General features: G+C 42.4%; 1 protein-coding gene and 1 long non-coding RNA gene across 18 annotated transcripts in view; one reads left to right on the forward strand and one right to left on the reverse strand.

The window, feature by feature from the left end:
• Positions 1-22,450, forward strand: part of PRKCQ (protein kinase C theta) — a 153,941-nt gene that overhangs the window by 93,535 nt on the left and 37,956 nt on the right. The window lies entirely within an intron of this gene.
• LOC106505203 lies at positions 530-16,797 on the reverse strand. 2 transcript variants are annotated; one of them, XR_001299377.2, is made up of 5 exons: positions 15,036-15,227; positions 8,545-8,667; positions 3,464-3,642; positions 2,437-2,524; positions 530-1,041 (listed from the first exon to the last, which is right to left on the reverse strand). It is a non-coding gene; the product is annotated as an uncharacterized LOC106505203 (long non-coding RNA). The 2 variants fall into 2 exon arrangements; XR_002336420.1 differs by lacking the exons at positions 530-1,041; positions 2,437-2,524; positions 3,464-3,642 and adding an exon at positions 16,735-16,797 and having other exon boundaries at positions 7,535-8,667; positions 15,036-15,100.

Here is a 22,450-nt window from a genome sequence, read left to right on the forward strand (position 1 = left end):
AGGCTTGATGTTATCCCAGATGTAAACTATCATTTTAATTTTTCTCTTTGCTCTTCTGCTTGGGTGATTTCCACTATTTTGCTAATCCATTCTTCTGCAGCATCTAAGCTGCTGTTGCTTCCCTGTAGTTGTTATTTTAGCCTTCATTGCTGATTGGTTCTTTGTTCTCTGACTCTCTGTTAAAGCTCCCATTGTGGTCCTTCATTCTTCCCAGAGTTCAGTGTCTTCATGACTATTATTTCGAACTCTTAGATGGGGTAAGCTACTTATCTTTATGTCATTAAGATAAAATCCTAGGAAAAATCCTATTCTTTCATTTGGAACATATTCCTCTGTTGCCCCTTTTTGTCTTTCTGGTTTGTTTCTATGAAATAGGAAAAAACAAACAAACAAAAACCCAGATGCCTCTCCTTGTTTTAAAGATGGCTTTGTGTAAGAAGCATCCCCTGTGTGAGCTGGGCAGCGTTGGCAAGCTGGCTGGAGCAGGCAGGGGCTGGGGGCTTCTGTAGCATGCCAACCTGGGGCTTCCTTGACAGGAAGGCTGGATCAAGAGTGGATAAGGGCCAAAGAGGTCCCTGGGAAGGGCATCCTGTGGCCAACCTGGCAGAATGGCGGGAGCAGAATAAGGCAGAGGCCTTAGGAGACACCACGCCAAGGCCATCCTGGCTGTAGCTGGTGTGGGTCTGTGGCGCGCTGCAGTGGCCGTGGCAGGTGGCTACAGTGTTCGGTTGTCCGCATCTACACACAGCACCCCGACCCTGGAGAGAATTCCAGCAGTTCCTAACGCATTTGACAGATGCCTCAGGTTAGTAAATGGATTTGCTCCACACAGAGTCTAAGTGCGCTTTAAATCACTGGGCGCCATGGTGGGCAGGTCTCTGCACAGGCCTCTGAGTGGTACCCTCCCTCCTGCACATCACTGAGTCAGAGGTGGTTCCTGTTGATGCTGGGCTTCAGTCCCTCAGTTTCTTGTGCACAAGCTCTTCCGTCATCCCTGAGTTCTTCAGGAGGAATTGCTTTTAGTGTGTCTGTGGGAGGAATCTTTTAATTGTGCCAACAAATTAAAATCTACTAGAAACAAATTAATCATAAAATCTTAAAAATACACTTCGCAAGTTACTTTACAGGATCACTGTAAAATTAATTCAACAAATGGTTTTGTGGACCTATTAATAAGCATTATGTTTCCCCAAAAAATAGACAAAACTCTAAAACTATATGGGGATTAATAGTAAACAATTTCCTTTTCCTACCCGATTCTAAGTAGTAAATTGAAAAAGAAAAAGTTTTAGCTTAGAAGAATAGTATTCTGCTTTCTTGGTTTTAAGATACCATTAGTACTTAGATGCTCTGTTTCCTTGATACACAAAATTATTTTAAAAACTAGAAGCCATCTCCCAATTTTAGAATTGTTTCAATGTGGAGTAACATGGCTAGTAACAGGGTCAGAAAATAATAATGTCTTTAAGGGATGGAAGTGTTCTTCTCTTAAAGGAGTGAGATATTAAGGGATTCACAGCAAGTATGACAGTTCCATCATCTATTGCATGAGGTCTCCATCCTCAAAGGTACTCTTCAGTCTAACGTGGCTGCTGGAGTCCAGCCCTCACAGCCACATTCTATGGGGGAAGAGAAAAAAGGATAGAACCACTCCACGCCAGCTTAGTCTTTATAAAAACACTTTTCCAAAAGGCCCACACACAAAAAAAAACTGCTGCTTGCCTCTCTGTGACTATTCTAGCTGCAAGGAAAGCTGGAAAGTTGAATCTTTAAGATGAGCACATTGTCATCCAGAATGATTTTTTTTTCTTTTACTAAAAAAGGCATGCAAGCAGCCATCCTTGCTTCAGCATATATTTTGAGAGCCTATTTTGTGCCAGATAGTTTCCTAAGGACTTAATTTATCTTATTTAATTCTGTTAACCCCAATGAAGTAAATGTTATCATTCCGTTTTACCCAGGAGAAAACTAAGGCTAAGAAAGTGCCTTAAAGCCACTCAGCTAGAAACTGGGAACAGTGTTCCGTCTCACCCTGTCTTTGTTCAGATAAGGGCCACTAGTAAGACACTAAGTATCTTAGTGACATGTCATCTCTGTGGTGATTAATGTTCACCTACAGGGAAGAAAAAAAACATAGAAAAGTAGTTTTCCTCTCTTTAAATTATGCTAGAGTCAAAATTCAACAACTCAAGTACCCAATGTTTCTCTATCTCTGATAACACTGGGGGAAATAAGAGTTTTGAAAGTGCTAAAGCACAAATTCAGCTGAGTGAATTGAGAGGTCTGATTGTCTTTTTAAAAAACAATTCATACATTGAGCAGCATCCTGTCGAGCAAAGAGAAGGCTCTGAGAAGCTATATGAAATGGAAGATTGTTATAGGCTGAAAGCGGGAGCAAGAAGGAAAAAGTAGATTGTTTCAGGCAAAGTCACCTACTTTTAGGGGATGAAGGGTCTACCAGATGAATATCCTCCTCACTCATCCTGATCAGGAAGTTCCAGGCTGACTGGTTAAGATTACATTCCTGGGGAGGTTGGAACGACAGTGAGGTTAAGTATTAGGTCTTGGTTTGGAGACAGGGTGGGGGTGGGGTGGGAGGTGCTAGGCACAAGTGATTCCATTTGAATCACTTTTTTAAAAATCACCTCCCTCTTTTGATCGGGCCCTCAGTTTACTTGGGGGATGTGCTCAAAATTGAAGGCGTTAGCACTGCTCCCAGCTACCGTGCGAAAATTCTCCTGGTTTTTGATGATCCTTTAGGTGGTATTCACGGGTCAGGATGGTTTTTTGTTTTTACTGAATCTGGGGTGTTTGCAGGTCACAGGGTTCAGGGTTACAATTTTTAAGTCAGTCATTCTCTTCATTCCTTTTTTGAAATTCCAGCCTTAAGGAGGAGATCATTTACTTGGCAGTCAGTGGCTGTGAACATGCATGCAAAGCCTTTGCAAGAGCACAGCATTCCAGGGCAACTGCTAGGAACTTTGAATAGTAGGATACCTGTTCTGGAGTGCTCTTCAGCCCCAAGTCCCAAACCAATCAAAACCAAATAAGTCAAAGACAGAACCCCCTGAGAGAGTCACCTTTTTGAGCCAAGGGGCTTGTTCAGTATTTTATGTAACCGAGCTTCAGCTTCCGCAGAAGTGTTGTCTTGGCTAGTAAAGTAAGGCCCTGCCCGAGGAAGGGTCAGTTATGCTTGCCTCGTGTCCCTTCCTTGCATGGAGCTGGATGCAAAGGTCCCCAGGTGCGGGGTTGTCAGCCCTTGAGAGGAACAGAGACCCGGGGTCTCTAACATCGTGGACAGATCAGAGTTTTTGATGACAAACCTAGCAGCCTAAAAAGATTAGACTCCCAAGCAACGGCCTGAGCGCGATGGATGACGGTGGTGTCCTTCCAGGCCAAGGTCAGAGGAAAGGAAAGACAGTGAAGGAGAGAGGGTTACATGTTTAGGTTCCCAGCAGTTTACCTTGACACCGGCTGCTTCTCTGATCTTGAGTCTTCAGTGGGTGTACAGGACCTGATGTCAGGTGGGGACTTCTTCAGGGGTGGGAAATATACCCCAGGGTCAAGTTCCTGCATTTTGGCTCCCATCTGGTTAGTGAGGAGCATCTGGTAAAATCCCTTCCAAGGAGACTCAAAGGCAGGCTTTGTTCACGGTGATTCCAAATGAGAAAGGTGAGAGAAAAGTGGAAACGATAGTTGGGAGAGTCATAGCCAATTACGTGAGGGAAACAGAACTACTCAAGGTCTAATCCAGGTTACAAGTGTATAGCAAAACCGCAAAAACAATGAGCAGGATTAGACTCTAATAGCTACAAAGATACAAACATAACTTTGTCTAATCACCTTTTTTTAAACCAAAGGTAATTACAGCAAACCTAATTTGTTTACATTAAACTTGGCCTGATTAATTATATAAATGCAGCAAGAAGAGTGATTGACCATATATGCTCTTCTAAAGACTGCTTTGGAGTTCTCATTGTGGCTCAGTGGTTAACGAATACGACTAGGAACCATGAGGTTGCAGGTTCGATCCCTGGCCTTGCTCAGTGGGTTAAGGATCCGGCGTTGCCTTGAGCTGTGGTGTAGGTCGCAGATGCGGCTCAGATCCCAAGTGGCTGTGGCTGTGGCGTAGGCTAGTGGCTACAGCTCCGATTAGACCCCCAGCCTGGGAACCTCCATATGCTGTGGGAGTGGCCCAAGAAATGGCAAAAAGATAAAAAAACAAAACAAAACAAAACAAAAAACTGCTTTGCTGGAGAGGAACCTCAGATGGACTGTTTAAAGCTTCTGAGGCCGGAAGACAGACCCAAGTCTCACAATACCTATAAGTTTGGGTGAATTCCTCTCTCCTTGAGCTCTAAAAATAGACTGAAATTCCTGAGCCTACGAGGAAGTCACCTCCTATCTCACTCACCTGGTAAGCTTCCAAGACCCTTGGTACAAGAGTACCAGTCCCATTTTTCCTAGAGGCCTCTCGGCCTCCCTAAAGTCAACCTTAGTTATTTCAAGCTGTCTGGTCACATCTGAGCCTATACACACGTATCTCACATACAACATTCCAAAGCCTTGGTGACCTAACCAGTGTATCCACTTGTGTCCATTATAAGAACAGGTTCTCACTGAACTTATGTGACTAACTCCTTTGCCATAAAAAGAATACTCAAGAATTTCTGAATTCTGGAGGAATCAGAGAGAAAAAGGAAGTGTTTCACCTCTGTTTACCAAAGTCTACTTTACCAAACTGGAATTCAGATAACGTAAAAGAAATCTCAAATCTGGAGAAACAAAACGTTCAAGTACCAGCCGCGTTTCAAAGACGACATAAAAATTATAATCATCTCCCTCGGTTCATCTGGTCCCGTCTTATTCTTGTGCTGCTTCAGTCCCATTTTTTTCCATCAGTTCTGGAAATTTTCACCCCATTCTGTTGTATGACCTTAAAGTTACCAGAAACCTGCGTTTGCTAGAGCACTTTTCATGAGTCTCTTCAAAAATGAAGCACTTTTGACAAAATACTTTTGCAAAAGCACCTGAAATAATAACTCTCTGTAAATGACAAAAACTTAAAAATGTTGAATGACTATAGTTAAAGAGCTGATGAAAGTTTATGTGAAAAGAAAAGGTAGTTATTTCTATGATTTATATGTATATTTTGTTTGTTTTGTTTCGTTTGCCTTTTTAGGGCCGCACCTGTGGCACATGGAGGTTCCCAGGCTAGGGATTCAATCGGAGCTGCAGCCGCCAGCATACACCACAGCCACAGCAATGCAGCCTCTGCGACCTACACCACAGCTCATGGCAACGCCAGATCCTTAACCCACTGAGCGAGGCCAGGGATCGTACCCACAACTTCGTGGTTCCTAGTCGGATTCTTTCCCGCTGTGCCACGACAGGAACTCCTATGATTTATATTTTAAGATAGTAACTGGAATTATGATTATAACAGGACATATCAGTTTTGAGAACACGTATATCTACATAAATATGACAGAAAGGGGGCTTAGTATGACTTTATTTGACAGTGCTTCCCGTGCAATCTAATAAATAAACCTTGTGAGTGTACTATCTCCTTTTATAAGGAGAGAAAACAAATCTTTTGAAATCTTCCAGGGGCCCTCTGGAAAATATCAAGGTTGGTTTGAGGTCAGAAGACATCATTTAGAATTTGATGTGGGGGAAGTTTGTCAAAAACTTTGAAAGGTTTAAAAATACTTGGTGAAATAGGATTATAGGTCACTATGAAATAACAGTTACCCATTTAACCAAAGTGACAAATTGAAGATTTCGCAGGAAAGTACAGAAAGTTAAATAACTGGGTTTTTTTAATCTTAGCTTATTAATAGAAAAGATTCAGTTTTAACGAATCGAAGACCTTGTCAAGATAATGGGAATCACAGGAAGTTATTTTGAAAATTCTTTCACAGTCTGTTAACAGAAGTAGACAAATAGTCCAAAAGAACTTTTCCTTTTAAGAAACAGAAAACCAGTTCTAATTTTGACTGAAAATTTTTTTTTACTTAAATTCATTGCAATCCATTGCAATCATAGCTAGCTTGACTATGCATAAAATTCAGCTCCCAAGATTTTTTTTCCCACAAATCACCTACAATTTTTTCCCCTGTGTTTTCCCCATTCTGAAATAACCACTCTCACTTTAGGACAAAATTACTTTCTTCTTCCTCATCAAAAATACATCTCTATTCCTCATATCTTCTTTTTGTTTGTTTTTTGTCTTTTCTAGGGCTGCACCCACAGCATATGGAGGTTCCCAGGCTAGGGGTCGAATCACAGCTGTAGCCACCGGCCTACACCACAGCCACCGCAGCACCAGATCTGAGCAGCACCTGAGACCTACATCACAGCTCACGGCAAAACCGGATCCTTAACCCACTGAGCAAGGCCAGGGATCAAACCCACAACCTCATGGTTCCTAGTTGGATTCATTAACCACTGAGCCACGACGGGAACTCCCTTCATACCTTCTTTTGGCAAAATCACACATCTTACTTTCCTTGTCTACGGACATGTTCCCCTTATTATTTCTAGTAGCCTAATTAAAAATATTAGAATGTTTAATCCTAAAAACCCTTAATTTTTCGTGAAAATAAAGAAGTAAACAATTGTAGTTTCAGGTTGCCACAAATTTTTGAGGAAACTGTTAATCTACCTAAAATCTTTTATCCCATTTCCATCTATTTAATTTACTTGTTCTCAATGCATATTTAGATTATTAACAACAACAAAAAAAAAACCTTCATGAGACATTAGACAAGTCTGCCATCACCCCATGCTATTTTTCTTGCTGCAAAACTTGGTAACAGAGACATGAATTTATTTGACCAAAAAAAAAAAAAAAAAAACAGGTAGAATAAAGTACATTTGCATTCTTTGTAATGCTAATAATTCTGAGCATCTATTTACTTTAATTAATCCAACAAACTTCAACTAGCTTTTTTTTACCAAATATTCTCAGCTCATGTGAGATCAAGACATATTCAAGTTTTTTTTTTTTTTTACAGACATACCTTTTCTTATTGCATGTCACAAAATACTGTATTTTTTATGAATGAAAATTTTGTTGCAACCTTGCATTCAGCAAGTCTGTTGAGGCCATTTTTCCAACAGCATTTGTTCACTTCATGTCTGTCCCATTTTGTTAATTTTCACAATATTTTAAACTTTTTCATTATTATTGTATTTTTTATGGTGGCCTATTATCTTTGCTATGGTGGCCTATAATTCGTGATCCTTGATGGTACTATTGCAATTGTCTTGGGGCACCACAAGCCATGCTTATATAAGATAGCAGATTTATCGGATAAGTGTTGTATGTGCTCTGATTGCTCCAGCAACCAACCGCATTTCTCTCTCTTCAGGCCTCCCTAGTCTGTGAGACACAGTGTTGAAAGTAAGCCAGTTAATAACTGTACAGTGGCCTCTAAGTGTTTAGTGAAAGGAAGAGTCACACATCTCTCACTTTAAATCAAAAGCTAGAAATGATGAAGCTTGGTGAGGAAGGCATAGTGAAAGCTAAGACAGGTTAAAAGCTAGGCCTCTTGCACCAACCATTAGCCAAGGCCTGAATGCAAAGGAACAGTTCTTGAAGGAAATTAAAGGTGCTTCTCCTGTGAACACAAGAGTAAGAAAATGAAACCGCCTCATTGCTGATAGGGAGAAGATTTTAACAGTCCGGATAGCTCGTCAGCCACAAGATTCCCTTAAGCCAAAGCTTAATCCAGAGCAAGGCCCTGCTCTCTTCAACTCTGTGAAGGCCGAGAGAGGGCCAGAAGCTATAGAAGAAAAGTCTGAACTAGCAGAGGCTGGATCATGAGGTGCAAGAAAAGAAGCCATCTTTCTAACATAAAACTGAAAGCTGATGCAGCAGACGCTGATGCAAACGCTGCAGCAAATTATCCAGAGATCTACTAAGATCATGAATGAAAGTAGCTACAGTAAACAACAGATTTTTCATGTGAATGAAACGGGCTTCTATCGGAAGAACATGCCATCTAGGACTTTCATAGCTAAAGAGAAGTCAGGGCCTGGTTCAAAGGACAGGCTGACTCTCTTGTTAGGGGCTGATGAGCCTGGTAACTTGAAGTTGAAGCCAATGCTCCTTTGCCATCTGAAAGGGATAGGGACCCTTAAGAATTAAACTAAATCTACCCTGCCTGTGCTCCATCAGGGCAACTACAAGGCCTGGATGACAGCACCTCTGTTTACAACATGAGTGACTGAACATGTCAAGTTCACTGGTGAGATCTACTGCTCAGAAAGAGATTCCTTTCAAAATATGCTTGCTCACTGACCATGCACCTGGTCACCCAAGAGCCCTGATGGAGAAGCACAATGAGATTAATGTTGTTTTCATTCCTGCTAGCACCGTCTCCATTCTGCAGCCCCTGGGTGTGATTTCAACTTTCAAGTCTTATCGCTAAGAAATACATTTTATAAGGCTACATCTGCCATAGATGGTGATGCTTCCAGTGGATCTGGGCAAAGTAAATTCGGTAAGTAAAAGTAAACCTTCTGGAAGGGACTCACCATTGTAGACGCCCCTAAGAACATTTGTGATTCGTGGGAAGAACATTAACAGCAGTTTGAAGGAAGCTGATTCCAACCTCAAGGATGACTTTCAGGCATTCGGGACTGCACTGGAGGAAGAAGCTGCAGATGTGATGAAAATAGAAAGAGAGCCGGAATTAGAAGTCAACTCTGAACAAGTGCCTGAATTGCTGCGATCTCATGATAAGACTTTAATGGGAGAGGAATTACTTCTATGGATGAGCAAAAAAAGTGGTTTCTTTTTTCTTTTTATTGCTATTTCCCCAGTACAATTTTTTTTCTACTGTACAGCAGGGTGACCCAGTTCCACATATGTGTATACATTCTTTTTCTCCCATTATCATAAGTGACTAGACAGTGCTACACAGCAGTCATTGCTAGTCCACTGCAAAGGCAGTAGTTTGCTTCTATTAACCCCAAGCTCCCGATCCATCCCACTCCTTCCCCCTCGGCAACCACAAGTCTATTCTCTAAGTCCATGATTTTCTTTTTTTGTGGAAAGGGTCATTTGTCCCCTATATTAGATTCCACATATAAGTGATATTATATGGTATGTGTCTTTCTCTGACTTATTATTTCACTCAGAATGAGATTCTCTAGTTCCATCCATGTTGTTGCAAATGGCATTATGTCATTCTTTTTTATGGCTAAGTAGTATTCCATTGTGTATACATACCACATCTTCCTAATCCAATTGTCTGTAGATGGACATTTGAGTTGTTTCCATGTCTTGGCTATTGTGAATAGTGCTGCAGTGAACATGCAGGTGCATGTGTCTTTTTTAAGGAAAGTTTTGTCCAGATATATGTCCAAGAGTGGGATTGCTGGGTCATATGGTAGTTCTATATATAGTTTTCTAAGGTACCTCCATACTGTTCTCCACAGTGGTTGTACCAGCTTACATTCCCACCAACAGTGCAGGAGGGTTCCCTTTTCTCCACACCCCCTCCAGCACTTGTCATTTGTGGACTTATTAATGATGGCCATTCTTACTGGTATGAGGTGATATCTCATGGTAGTTTTGATTTGCATGTCTCTAATAATCATGGATGTTGAGCCTTTTTTCATGTTCTTATTGGCTATCTGTACATCTTCCTTGGAGAAATGTCTATTCAGGTCTTTTGCCTGTTTTTCAATTGGGTTGTTGGCTTTTTTGCTGTTGGGTTGGGCAAGTTGCTTGTATATTTTAGAGATTAAGCTCTTGTCAGTTGCATCATTTGACACTATTTTCTCCCATTCTGTAAGTTGTCTTTTTGTTTTCTTTTGGGTTTCCTTTGTGGTACAAAAGCTTGTCAGTTTGATTGGGTCCCATTGGTTTATTTTTTCTTTTTCTTTTTGCTTTTTTTTTCTGTTGCTTTGTGAGACTGACCTGAGAAAACATTTTAAGGCTGATGTCAGAGAATGTTTTGCCTGTGTTCTCTTCCAGGAGTTTGATGGTGCCTTGTCTTACATTTAAGTCTTTAAGCCATTTTGAGTTTATTTTTGTGCATGGTGTGAGGGTGTGTTCCAGTTTTGTTGATTTACATGCAGCTGTTCAGGTTTCCCAGCAATATTTGCTGAAAAGACTGTCTTTTCCCCATTTTATGTTTTTGCCTCCTTTGTCAAAGATTAATTGACCATAGGTGTCTGGATTTATTTCTGGGTTCTCTATTCTGTTCCATTGGTCTGTATGTCTGTTTTGGTACCAGTACCACACTGTCTTGATGACTATGGCTTTGTAATAGTCCCTGAAGTCTGAGAGATTATGCCTCCTGCTTGGTTTTTGTTCCTCAGGATTGCTTTTGCAATTCTGGGTCTTTTGTGATTCCATATAAATTTTTGGATTCTTCTAGTTCTGTGAAAAATGTTGTGGGTAATTAGATAGGGATTGCATTGAATCTGTAGATTGCTTTGGGTAGTATGGCCATTTTTATATTAATTTTTCCAACCCAGGAGCATGGAATATCTTTCCATTTCTTTACATCTTCTTTAATTTCCTTGATTAATGTTCCATAGTTCTCAGCCTATAAGTCTTATCTCCTTGGTCAGGTGTATTCCCAGGTATTTGATTTTTGGCATGCAATTTTAAAAGGTATTGTGTTTTTGTATTCCTTTTCTAATATTTCATTGTTAGTATACAGAAATGCGACTGATTTCTGAATGTTAATCTTATATCCTGCTACTTTGTTGAATTTGTTAATCAGTTCAAATAGTTTTTGGGTTGAGTCCTTAGGGTTTTCTATATACAGTATCATGTCATCTGCATACAGTGACAGTTTTACCTCTTCTCTTCCTGTTTAGATGCCTTTTATTTCTTTTGTTTGTCTGACTGCTGTGGCTAGGACTTCCAGTACTATGTTGAAGAGCAGTGGTGAGAGTGGGCATCCTTGTCTTTGTTCCAGATGTTAGTGGGAAGGCTTTCAGCTTTTCTCCATTGAGTATTATATTTGCTGTGGGTTTGTTGTAAATGGCTTTTATTATGTTGAGGTATGTTCTCTCTGTACCCACTTTGGTAAGAGTTTTTATCATGGATGGATGTTGGACTTTGTCAAATGCTTTCTCTGCATCTACCGAGATGATCATGTGGTTTTTGACTTTTCTTTTGTTAATGTGGTGTATGACATTGATTGACTTGCTATGTTGAACCATCCTTGTGCATCTGGGATGAATCCCACCTGGTCGTGGTGTATGATCTTTTTTATATGTTGTTGGATTCAGTTGGCTAAAATTTTGTAGAGAATTTTTTCATCTATATTCATCAAAGATATTGGCCTATAGTTTTCTTTTCTGGTGCTATCTTTGTCTGGTTTTGGAATTAGGGTGATGGTGGCATCATAGAATGTCTTTGGGAGTGTTCCTTCTTCTTCAACCTTTTGAAAATGTTTAAGGAGGATGGGTATAAGTTCCTTTTGTATGTTTGGTAGAACTCACCCATGAAGCCATCTGGTCCTGGACTTTTATTTGTAGAGAGTGTTTTTATGGCATATTCAATTTCATTTCTAGTGATCGGTCTGTTCAGTTGATCTATTTCTTCTTGATTCAGTTTTGGCAGGCTGTAAGTCTCTAGAAAGTTGTCCATTTCTTCTAGGTTGTCAAATTTGTTAGCATACAATTATTCATAGTATTCTCTCATGGTTTTTTTGCATTTCTGTAGTATCAGTTGTGACTTCTCCCTTTTCATTTCTTATTTTGTTTGGGTTTTTTTCTCTCCTCTTCTTGGTGAGTCTGGTTTCTTGATTTAGAATCTACTTCTCGTAAAGTTGCTGTGAGGATTGTGGAAATGACAACCAAACATCTAGAATATTATATAAACTTGGTTGATAAAGCAGTGGCAGGGTTTGGGAGGACTGACAACAATTTTGCAAGAAGTTGTGTGGATAAAATGCTGTCAAACAGCATTGCCTGCAGTGGAGCAATCATTCATGAAAGAAAGGGTCCATCAATAGAGGAGACTTCATTGTTGCCTTATTTTAAGAAATTACCATGACTAAACCCACCTCTAGCAACCACTACCTGTTTAGTCAGCAGCCACCAACAGTGAGGTGAGACCCTCCACCAGCAAAAAGATTATGACTTGATGAAGGCTCAGATGATGGTTAGCATTTTTCAGCAATCAAGTATTTTTCATTAAGGTACATACATTTTTAAGGCATAATGCTATTGAACACTCAATAGCCTAAAGTATAGTATAAAAAATAACCTTTATATGCACTAGGAAACCAAAATATTCATGATTTGCTTTAATGTGATATTGTGGTGGTCTACAACTGAACCCACAAAATCACTGAGGTACGCCTGTGTATTTCTGGGAGTTTCACAAATACTTAATTCAAGTAAATACTTAATCATCTTCAAATCAATTAAGTAGAGCTCTTTTACAATTTTAGTAATACTATGAGGGGGTGAAAATACCATACACATACAACACTAATGCACAGACTCACATAAACCTACAGACAGGTGCAAACAGAGAATTTATAGCTTTCGCTTTAAAATTACTACCATGAATCAGGTACAATAACATGAAAGTCCCTGCTTATCGTAGAAGCTGGATCGAAGTTGTTTACCTGGTAGAGGGAATAAGTTCAGGTTACCTGCTCAGATGGCTAAAGCTTTTTACTGATGTTTGCAGGGAAGACACTTAAAAGATTTTTTTATTCACCTAAGTTTCAAATGACCCTTCCCCCTTTCATTTTCCTTCTGATAAGAATTATCTCCCTAAAATTTATACGGCATTGACATCTCAAAGGCACAGCACTAGAATGCAAGTTCCTCCACGGACTTTGGTTTCCTACAGCCAGATTTTTTATAAATCCATATGTGTGTTTTTTTGAGATAAATATGGGAGGTTTGGGGGTTGGTACAAGGACTAGTTAGATTTTGAACTGCCTCTAGAGCTGAGTTTCTCATTTTGCAAAATGTGTCAGATAATGCCAGTGGCTCCCAATTTCTCAAAGAATTGGGTTGCAGCCTAAATGACGTCATAGGCTGATCCAGCCCCTCCAACTCGACTCTCCTCAATTCGCTTTTTTTCTTTCATATCAGGGAGAGGGTGGAAATCAAAAGATTTCTGTGTTCTAGATTTAGAGCTGTTTGCCTTTGGAATGTTTTAGTAACTCCTCCCACAAAGGCTTTAGGTGTTTCATTCCGTCTGGGGTGTACACAGTTTTATTTTGGCTGAGAGGAAGAGGCCGTAAAATTCCTAGGAGGCTCTGACTATCAGCTTCTAATTTCTAACCAACTTCTTACCACAGAGCACAAAAAACAACAACAACAAAAACCGCCCTGTAAATATCTTGCCAGTTTTCAGCTGGGACAAGCAGTAACTATTTCTTGCGGTATGGAACACCCCTCGGACTTAAGGGGCACCCCCAAAGTGGGTACCAAAGTTGTCACATTTTCCTCTCTACTCCATGTACTGCAGGGGCCACAGCAGTGCTAACTCTGGTAGGAATCCCATCCTTGCTGGCTTTTGCCAGTTCCCCTGAGACCCCCTGCAGGTTCTGGAGTGAGGTTTAAAGCAGAAAGTGTAGCTCCCGTGTCCACCAGAAAAAAATTAATTTTTCATTAATTTTAAGTCTGCCTTAGCTGCTTAAGGGAATAATGTAGCAGTTTAGCAGCAAATCCCTCCCCATCACGACGGCCCTGGGAGGGGCCCCTGGGGGGGCGGCCCACCTTTGAAGGTAGTTGTAAGGGGGGCTGGTGGTAGATTTTTATTTATGCTCTTGTGGTCTCTTTATAGAGTAGAAAGACAATTTAGACCAGATTGCTGGGATAAGTATTCTAATAAAGGAGGGCAGAGGGGAGCAGTAGGAATTCTGTCATGTCCATCTTAGCATCTGTTTTAGGTACTTCTTGTACCGTTAATTTTTCATTAGCCTCTTGCAATAAATTCTTCGGTGCAGCTACGCTGGCATCTTGAAGCCTTTCGAAGGCTTGTGTGTGCCAGTTAAAACAGGTGTCCCCATTCTGTTTGATTTGGGAGCCCTTCCTTTCCAGTGTACTTCTTAAAAATCTCAACTTACTGGAACTTTCCTCAGAATGGCCACTGTAATTTCCCCGAGGGCTGACAGAGCTTGGTAGGACCCTTAGCCACAAAGGTAGTTCAGCCAGTTCTGACCAGCCATATTTGGGGGGCCCCCCAACCTGACAGTTACCAAGCTAAGTCCTCAGGACCCACAACAATCTTAAGTTCTCTTTAGCAAGATTTTGGCCATTTTTGTAGACATCTACAGCTTCTGGAATTACAGTTCTTAGATAAATAGCAAGTGGCATGCTTAACTCTTTAGAATTTACAGGTCTCATTTTTTTCTGGCCAATCCTTTTGGGTCACTCAGAGCAGGTGCATGCCCAAGAGGGCTGTGCTGCGGGGCTGGGGGTGGTATGGTGTTTTACAGTGGACCTCACTCTGTGGAAATGGACCTCACCTGTGTCGGCAGGTGACCTTGTGTCGCTCTAACCCATCCCATGACTAGCTTCTCCTCGTACAGGAGGCTCTGGGTTGGATGCTAAGTGCTTTACCGGCTTTTAAATGCTCAATCCACACCCACCTTTTTTCTTCTTCTGAAATTCCCATTAACAACATAACACAACCAAACGGGCACCTTAGCACACCAGCATAACCAAGAGATGTCCCGACAGCCTAGCCAAGGCAGAGACCTGACGCATCACCAACAGCTCCCAACATGGAGCTTGGGACTGAACCAGCAAAACCCCAAAGAATGAGGCCTGGAGCCTGATTCCAGACCATGGGGAACCACAGCCGCCCCCAGCAGGTCCCAGCATGGAACCTGAGGACAGACAAATGGGGGACTGAGGACCAAACCACCAGCAGGTCCCCGCGTGGAACCAGGGATTCCAGTCAAATGGGGACTGCAAAGCCGATTAAATTAGACCAGTTTAATTTACACAAAGAGCAGAGCTCAAAGCCGAGGGGAGCTTTAACCAGAGCCCTTGCAACAGCCGGAAAAGGGAACTTAAAGCATTCTTACCTCTGTTTCCAATTGTCCCCAAAGCCATCAGAAGTTCTCTCTGGATCCCGTCGCCGTCACCAAATCTGTTGAAACACATAATGGACCTGAGTAAATGAGAAGTTCTGATGGTTCTTATTGGATGAGTCATGAATTGGGGAGCATCCCCGCTGGCAGGGAGCTCAGAGGGGCTCTGTGCCGTGGGAACCAGGAGCAGGCGGGGGGGCTGGGGGCAGGGGGGGGAGGGGAAGGGCAGGCTGTGTCAGGCTAGGTCACGTTCCCCTAGGGGAGGAAGGGTCTCTCCCCCAGCGCTGACCAGAAAGTTCCAGACTTTCTGCAATTAAGACTGCATCCCTGGGGAAGGTGGAACTACAAATAGCTTAGGTATTAAGTCTCAGTTTGGTGATGTGGGTTTAGCACACGTGGCTCCATCTGGGGACTTAGAAAAAGAAAAAAAAAAAAAACGAAAAGATGCATCTAACACTTTTTAAGGAAATGGTTTTTCCTTAGAAATGAAAGGTGGACTATGGTCTGCCTTCACCTGTGTCTCCTCTGACCCCTGAAAACGCCCATCTGTATCGAAATCCTTTAAGACGTGTTTTAGGTCACATGAGCACCTTTCACCTGCTCCAGCCTGAATGTGGGTGCAGGCCCACAGATTTGCAGCCCCGCATGCAAAGACTGCCCAGCGGGACGCCAGGAGTTGGGATGCTCGTGTTAACTCGCATGTCTACACCACTGCGCTCGATTCCCACTCTCCCCGCCTGGACCAGGCAACCCTTCTTTGTCAGTATTACTCTAAAATGTCTCTTTTTATGGGGGAGGGGGCAAGTTTCACTTTCCCTTTATAGAACACACAAGCCTTAGCTTCCGGGCTGGCCTCACCAAGGTCATTCCTCTGCTTGTGATTTCAGAGCATGAGTGTTTTCCTGACGCTCCCTGTAACTTTCAACAAGTCACCTAGGGTTTCTTTGTAACCTCATTCTCCCCCTTTGCCTCCAAACGGATAACATTTTTATTTAAATAGCATTTTCAGGAAAGTTTGAGTCCTTTGTGGAGAAAGTGCCATACAAACTGCAAGTTATTATTATTTGAAATACAAGAAAAACTCCTCTGGCATGGCAGTTTTTTTAAAAAAAAGTCTGTCATTCTAGTATTGCCGTAGTTTGGAGGCAAGATCCATCTAAGACTGCCAGAAGGTTTTTAATGTTGAACATTTTATTCAGAAACCACTCGGGCTGAGGCGCTCACGAACGCGTTAATCCATAAACCCTCCACTGGAGTTAGGAGTGCTGGCAGTTACCACATTTTAGCAAGGAGAAGAGAAGCCACATAAACCACATCCTCAAAAACCCTGATCCATGATCTAAGACAAGAATTCACTTGTTGTGCTGTCCCCATTCACAGGTAACTGATAAGTCTCTTTAAAGCATGCTGGCAGTTTTCTGATACTCAGAATGCTTGAAAATTGTCATTTCAGAAATTGCACGTCACTTTGATCTGCTTTGGATGCCTTTTCTGTGCAACCAAACTGTGATTCAGATGTTAAATTCACACTTTGTCAAAAATGTAGTCAATTTACAGTAGAGGCAGGGTAAATTCCTGCTGTACTCAAACAGCTTGCTATAGGTCCTACCCCCTGCAAGACACCAGTGATAAAAGGCAATTCATGACCAAATAGGCAGGAGTTTTTGTTTGTTTTGTCTTTTTAGGGCCTCACCTGTGGCATATGGAGGTTCCCAGGCTAGGGGTCCAATCGGAACTGCAGCTGCCAGCCTACACCACAGCTCATGGCAATGCCAGATCTTTAACCCACTGAGCAAGGTCAGGGATCGAACCTGCGTCTTCATGGATGCTAGTCAGATTTGTTTCCGCTGAGCCACGATGGGAACTCCTGTATGCAGGAATTCTTGGACAACAGGTGCTGCCTGCTGAGTCTGAGATTCCACGCACCTGCTTTTTAAGCTCACAGATATTCGCTCGCTTTTATGGGACTTGTTTCTTCAAGGCTCGTGTGCCGCATCGCCAGTCATTCTTCCATCAGCTGTTTTCCCAAAGCCTCAAACACCAGCTTCCCTAAAAACAAAAGCCTTTTGCATCACCTTCAAGGGTATCCTAGCCCTCTCACCTCTGTCCCTCGGCCCTCCTTTGAAGGCTTATTCAGAGAGGATCTCTCCACAGTGTCTTTCAGTGTCCAGATCCCGCTTAGGTACCACCATCTCTCACCACCTGCTGGCAGCTGCCAAGACCTGAACAGGCAGTTTTGTTCCCGTGCTTTGGTCTGTTTGGTGACTGCCTTCACATGCATTCATTTGGTTTCTCTGTTGAAATAGTACTTCCTCTTGGTATCAAGGAGCCTGTTTCCTCTCTCTCTTTTCCCGCAGAATTCTAGATACTGTGCTTGGGGTGGGGACTGTGGGGGAAGAAAATGAACCAGAAATGGTCTTTTGGTAAATTACACTGGCCGACTGCAGCATGTCTGCCAGCATCCTGAAGGCCAGAAAGGCTGGTGCTGTCACCCTGCAGAGGAGAGGACGGCCCCCTGCTGTCCACGCTTCTGCCTCTCTCTGCCCTTCAAGGCCGTGATCTCCCCTTGACCCTGGGCTCCTAGGATCTGAGCCCACTGCAACCTCGTGGACGCTCTACCTGGATGGCAGAATTATTCTCACCTGCCCCTAGTCTCCCCACATCCAAACTTTAGTCACTTTTGGGTCCTTTTCTCAGCTGACAGTCTTGGGAAAAACGTCCCATCAGTAGCAAAGGGCAGCCTGACATGTAGCATTCCCAGCAGTCATTTCTTCCTACAGCAGAGCACACAGAGGGGCACTCCCCTATTCAAGCAACAGCAACAGCACGCAGCCCGAGAAGGGATAAACACGGGACTCTTCACAAACAGGTGGTAGTTGAAACTGGGGAATAAGTGTGAGAACCCACAGAAGAGGGTCAAGGACCAAACCAAAGTCAAGACCCCTCATAAGAAGAAGGAGGAGGAGGGAAAGTCGGGGATGGAGTGGATCCCTCGGGGAGGTTCGGGGAAGCCAGGAGAGGGAAGAATGTCAGGAAAGAGGGGACCACAAGGTCCGGGCAGGGAGGATGCTGCCTGTGGAGTGTGTCGTCTCAGGAACAGAAGGGAGCATCCTTCTGGGGGCTGAGGACAGGTACCAGGTTAGAGAGTCTTAAGGAGTGAGGGGCGGGGGATTCAGTAGCTACACAGCCGTCTTTCAGAGAGCATTTCTGAACATGGACACTTGTTAGGATCACAGGGTTCAAGAGTTACAAGGAGGGAGAAGGAATCTGTGGAGGAAGATTCTGGAAGAGAAAGGCATTTAGGATAAAGGAGAGGGGTCCCTTCTGAGAGATGAAGCATAAGGAGGTGGCAGCAGAGAGACTAGGTGAGAAGAAGAGATGAGAGAGGGTGATCACCGCAGCAAAGCAGGACGCAGCCCTGGGCTGGAAATGAGAAAGACGAGAAGGGGTCTGAGGACACTGGAGAGGAAGGGGCTTGACCCATGGGCGGGGCTCCAGTAAGGATGGATTGAGACATAGAAGCACAACTCACGAGGGACCGTCTAAGGGCCGAAGTGTGGAGAGCATGTGCGATGCGAATTCCCCAGGGATGAAACCTGGAAAGGTGAAAAGTCTTCAAGACAAGGAAATAAGCTGACATCAACTTACTGTGTCGCCTCCACCGCCGTTTTTATAATGATGGTATGAATCCAGAATGGGACTGAGCTCTTAAATCCTCGATAGTTACTAGGTTAAAAGACATAAACTAATTCTCCAAGAAACTATGAAAAAAAAAATTTTAGAAGAGCAGTTACAGTCATTTTAAGTGGACACAACCAAAAGAAAGATGTGTTTTTTGAAGTCATAGTTTCCGTACTTTAAATAGAAACTGCAATGCTGCCTTCTTTGTGTAATTTCTACCTTTCTGGGTGAATAAACATTAGAATTTAGTGGAATTTAAGAGTCTCCATCTTCAGTCATTATTAATATTTTTATGAATTCCAAATGAGGACGAATCTAAAGCCTGTTTTTCTTCTAGTCTTGTACATTTGCATTACTTTTAATGCATCAGCTAGTCTATAGCTACTAGGGTTTTTTAAGAGATTAACTTTTACAGAAAAACTGAGTGGAAAGTCCAAAGACTTCCACAGACACCCCCTTCCTCTCGCCACCCTCACAGTTTCCCCTATTTCAACATCTCGCTTAAGTGAAATGCATTTGTTACAACTGATGAGTCATATTTATATATTATTATTGAAGTGGAGAGTTGATACTGAAGGCTTTGTATTGAATATTTTATGAGTTTTGACAGGTGTAGGACATGCATTCACCATTATAGCATCATGCAGAATAGTTTCACTGCCTTAAAAATCTCTGCCCTCAGCCTGTGCTGCCCTCACACCCCCACCCCCCAGCCAACCCTGATTTTTTTTTCTATCTCCATGTCATATAATTTAAAAATCTCAGTGTATATATAGCCTTTTCACTGGCTTCTTCCACTAAGAAACAGGCACATAGGATTCCTCATGTCTCTCCACGGCTTAATAGCTCACTTCTCTTCATTACCAAATATTCTGTTGTCTGGATTATCACAGTTTACGAATCCCTTGCCTACTGCGGAACATCTTGGTTGCTTATGGCTCCTCCTTTGACTAGTTATACTCATTTTTTTCTCTTGTAATGACAGGCCATATGAAAGGGTTAAGAGTAGGAAGGGGTTGCAGAAGTGGTCTGCTCAGATCTCATGTTGCAGCTAAGGAAATTGAGATCCAAAGACGAGATCAGCCCCGCTTGTCACAGTCTAGCCTCTTTTCTAGATCATACTGTCCATCCAAAAGTGTTCGCAAACTTGAGCTTGCCAGGTACCTGAACGCCAAATCCAACCCCACTCATTGAAATGGAGCATTATCCATTGCCTGTCCAAAACCTTAGAAACAGGCAAGCCTCCCCTGGGCCTTCCTCTGGCCACACATCTCCCTGTGGAGCAGGGACCATGCTCCCCTCACCCCCCATCCCAAACTCCAGGACCCCAGAATTCCACACCCACATAGTTCGAAGCATGTGTGCATCTCTCTAGGTTCCTTTCTGGGAAGGTGGAGGCTACAAGCTGGATGGGACGTGGTGCAAGATTTGAAAGAATTCTAAAGGCATCATTGACCTTCCTGGTCATTTATATACACACACACACAGTATATCTATACGTATACTAATTTATATATAAATAGGGAGAGGGAGAGAGGGAAAAAAGCAGGAATATGGAACACATTTTGTTCTAACAATGCACATAATAAAGGTTATGACATAACCTTTACTCCGTGTCACACACAGGGCCGAATACTTGCTGTGGATATTTCCTTTAATTTTAGGCATGGACCAGCCTCCCTTCCTTCTCCAGGGTGCACTTCCCCTGGCTGTGATAGGCTCTACCCTGAAGGTGAGTGGAAGTCTACTCTCCAGGTTCCATATTGTTCTACTGCCATCTTGGATGTTATAGCAGTTATTACAGATGCTTAACGTCTGATACTTGGATATTTTACAATAGATAGCTTAATTCTAATTTCTTCAGACATGCATACCTCCTCTTGTATAAAATTTATGACATTGATATATTTGCCTTTGGGGAAAAACTAGAAAAAATGATTCTTTTCCTCCTTTTCTTATTTTTTTCTAGAGAGGGAATCCATATTTCTGACCACAATGACATGATATTTGCCAAGCTCCCCATGTATTTTCAAAATTAACTGATATATGTATGGCAGAATCATAAAACTTTTAATGCTGTGAAGTTCTTGCTTATCCAGTAATAGATGCACCTTTGGCAACTATTCTGGTATCGGTTCCGTGCTGACTAGCTGTCTTGAATAGTCGTCATGACTCAATAATTTCCATGTTCTTTATTTTCATTCTCTTATTAAAAGCAAATGTAATCATTCTAAGAGGAAAGCAGAGGAGAAGCTAGATCATATTAAAATCACTGAGTCCCCTTTACATTTTCCCTTTACAAATTCTAGAATATTCATTCACAAAATGTCCTCTTAAAGAATGATCTCGGAGTTCCCGTCGTGGCTCAGTGGTTGATGAATGCAACTAGGAACCATGAGGTTGCAAGTTCGATCCCTGCCCTTGCTCAGTGGGTTAAGGATCCAGTGTTGCTGTGAGCTGTGGTGTAGGTCGCAGATGCGGCTCAGATCTGACGCTGCTGTGGCTGTGGTGTAGGCCAGCGGCTACAGCTCCAATTAGACCCCTAGCCTGGGAACCTCCATATGCTGCAGGTGCAGCCCTAGAAAAAGACAAAAAGAGCAAAAAAAAGATTGATCTCATGGTGTAAATACTGATGTATTTTGACAGCCCCAGGGCTTTTCATTTCTCTGAAGGACATGCATGCAAACACAGCCCTGGAAGAGGTACACCACTGGTTTTGTTAAATCACTTTAACCTTGTATTTAATCATCTTTTCTTTCATCTTATAAAAAAATTTTTTTGCTTTAATGATGTTTCCCTTCTTAGATATTTTGGTTATTGATTCTTTGTTTAAAGAATGGCTCCATTTGCATTATTTTGATTGATGAGATGACTCCACCCCCTGTGCCTGGTCCCGCTTTCCTCATGGTGCCCAAGCCTGCCAGTTTCAGTCGAGGAGAGTAAAGAAGCTAGCACCTTACTTTCCATCCAACACTTCCTCTGGGTTTCCATGCCAGAGAGCTACCCCCCGTGACACATGCTGAGAATCTACACCATACCCATGTCAGGTGGTAGAAAACGCACTTATAATTCTTAAGAAAGTCCACTCATATTTTCTCTAATTATAAAAGTAATCACGCTGAAGTATACTTTAAAAATTGGAAAATACATGAAAGCATTATCAAAGAGTTATTCCTAGTTACATCAAAGGTGCCAAGAACTAGGATTTTTGAGTCTTTTCATTTTTCTGTATCTTTTTTTCTCTTTGTAAGCAGTGATCACTTAGTAATTTTAAAATCGTCTGCCAAGTAAATCATTTTCACATCAAAACCAAAGTCCTTAAAACTTGCCTTTTTTCCCCTCCCTTTTTATGGCTGCATCTCTGGCCAATGGAAATGCTGGGGCCAGGAGTCAAGTCGGAGCTGCAGCTGCCGGCCTACACCACGGCCACAGCATCACTGATCCAAGTCATGTCTGTGACCTACACCACAGCGCAGCAATGCCAGAGCCTTAACCCACTGGGCAGGGCCAAGGATTGAACCTGCATGCTCACGGACACTGTGTCACATTCTTAACCCACTGAGCCACAACGGGAACTCCAAAATTTGCCTTTTATGTTAAAGCTCAATCTGTTCCAGAGACCCCACCTGTGCTTAGGAGTACATATTTTTCAACATGTGTATCATATATAATAACTAGTCATAAATATAATAACAGCTAATATTTACAGAGCATTTGTGGTATAAATA

Source organism: Sus scrofa, chromosome 10, assembly GCF_000003025.6.
Source record: "Sus scrofa isolate TJ Tabasco breed Duroc chromosome 10, Sscrofa11.1, whole genome shotgun sequence".
NCBI classification, from domain to species: domain Eukaryota; kingdom Metazoa; phylum Chordata; class Mammalia; order Artiodactyla; family Suidae; genus Sus; species Sus scrofa.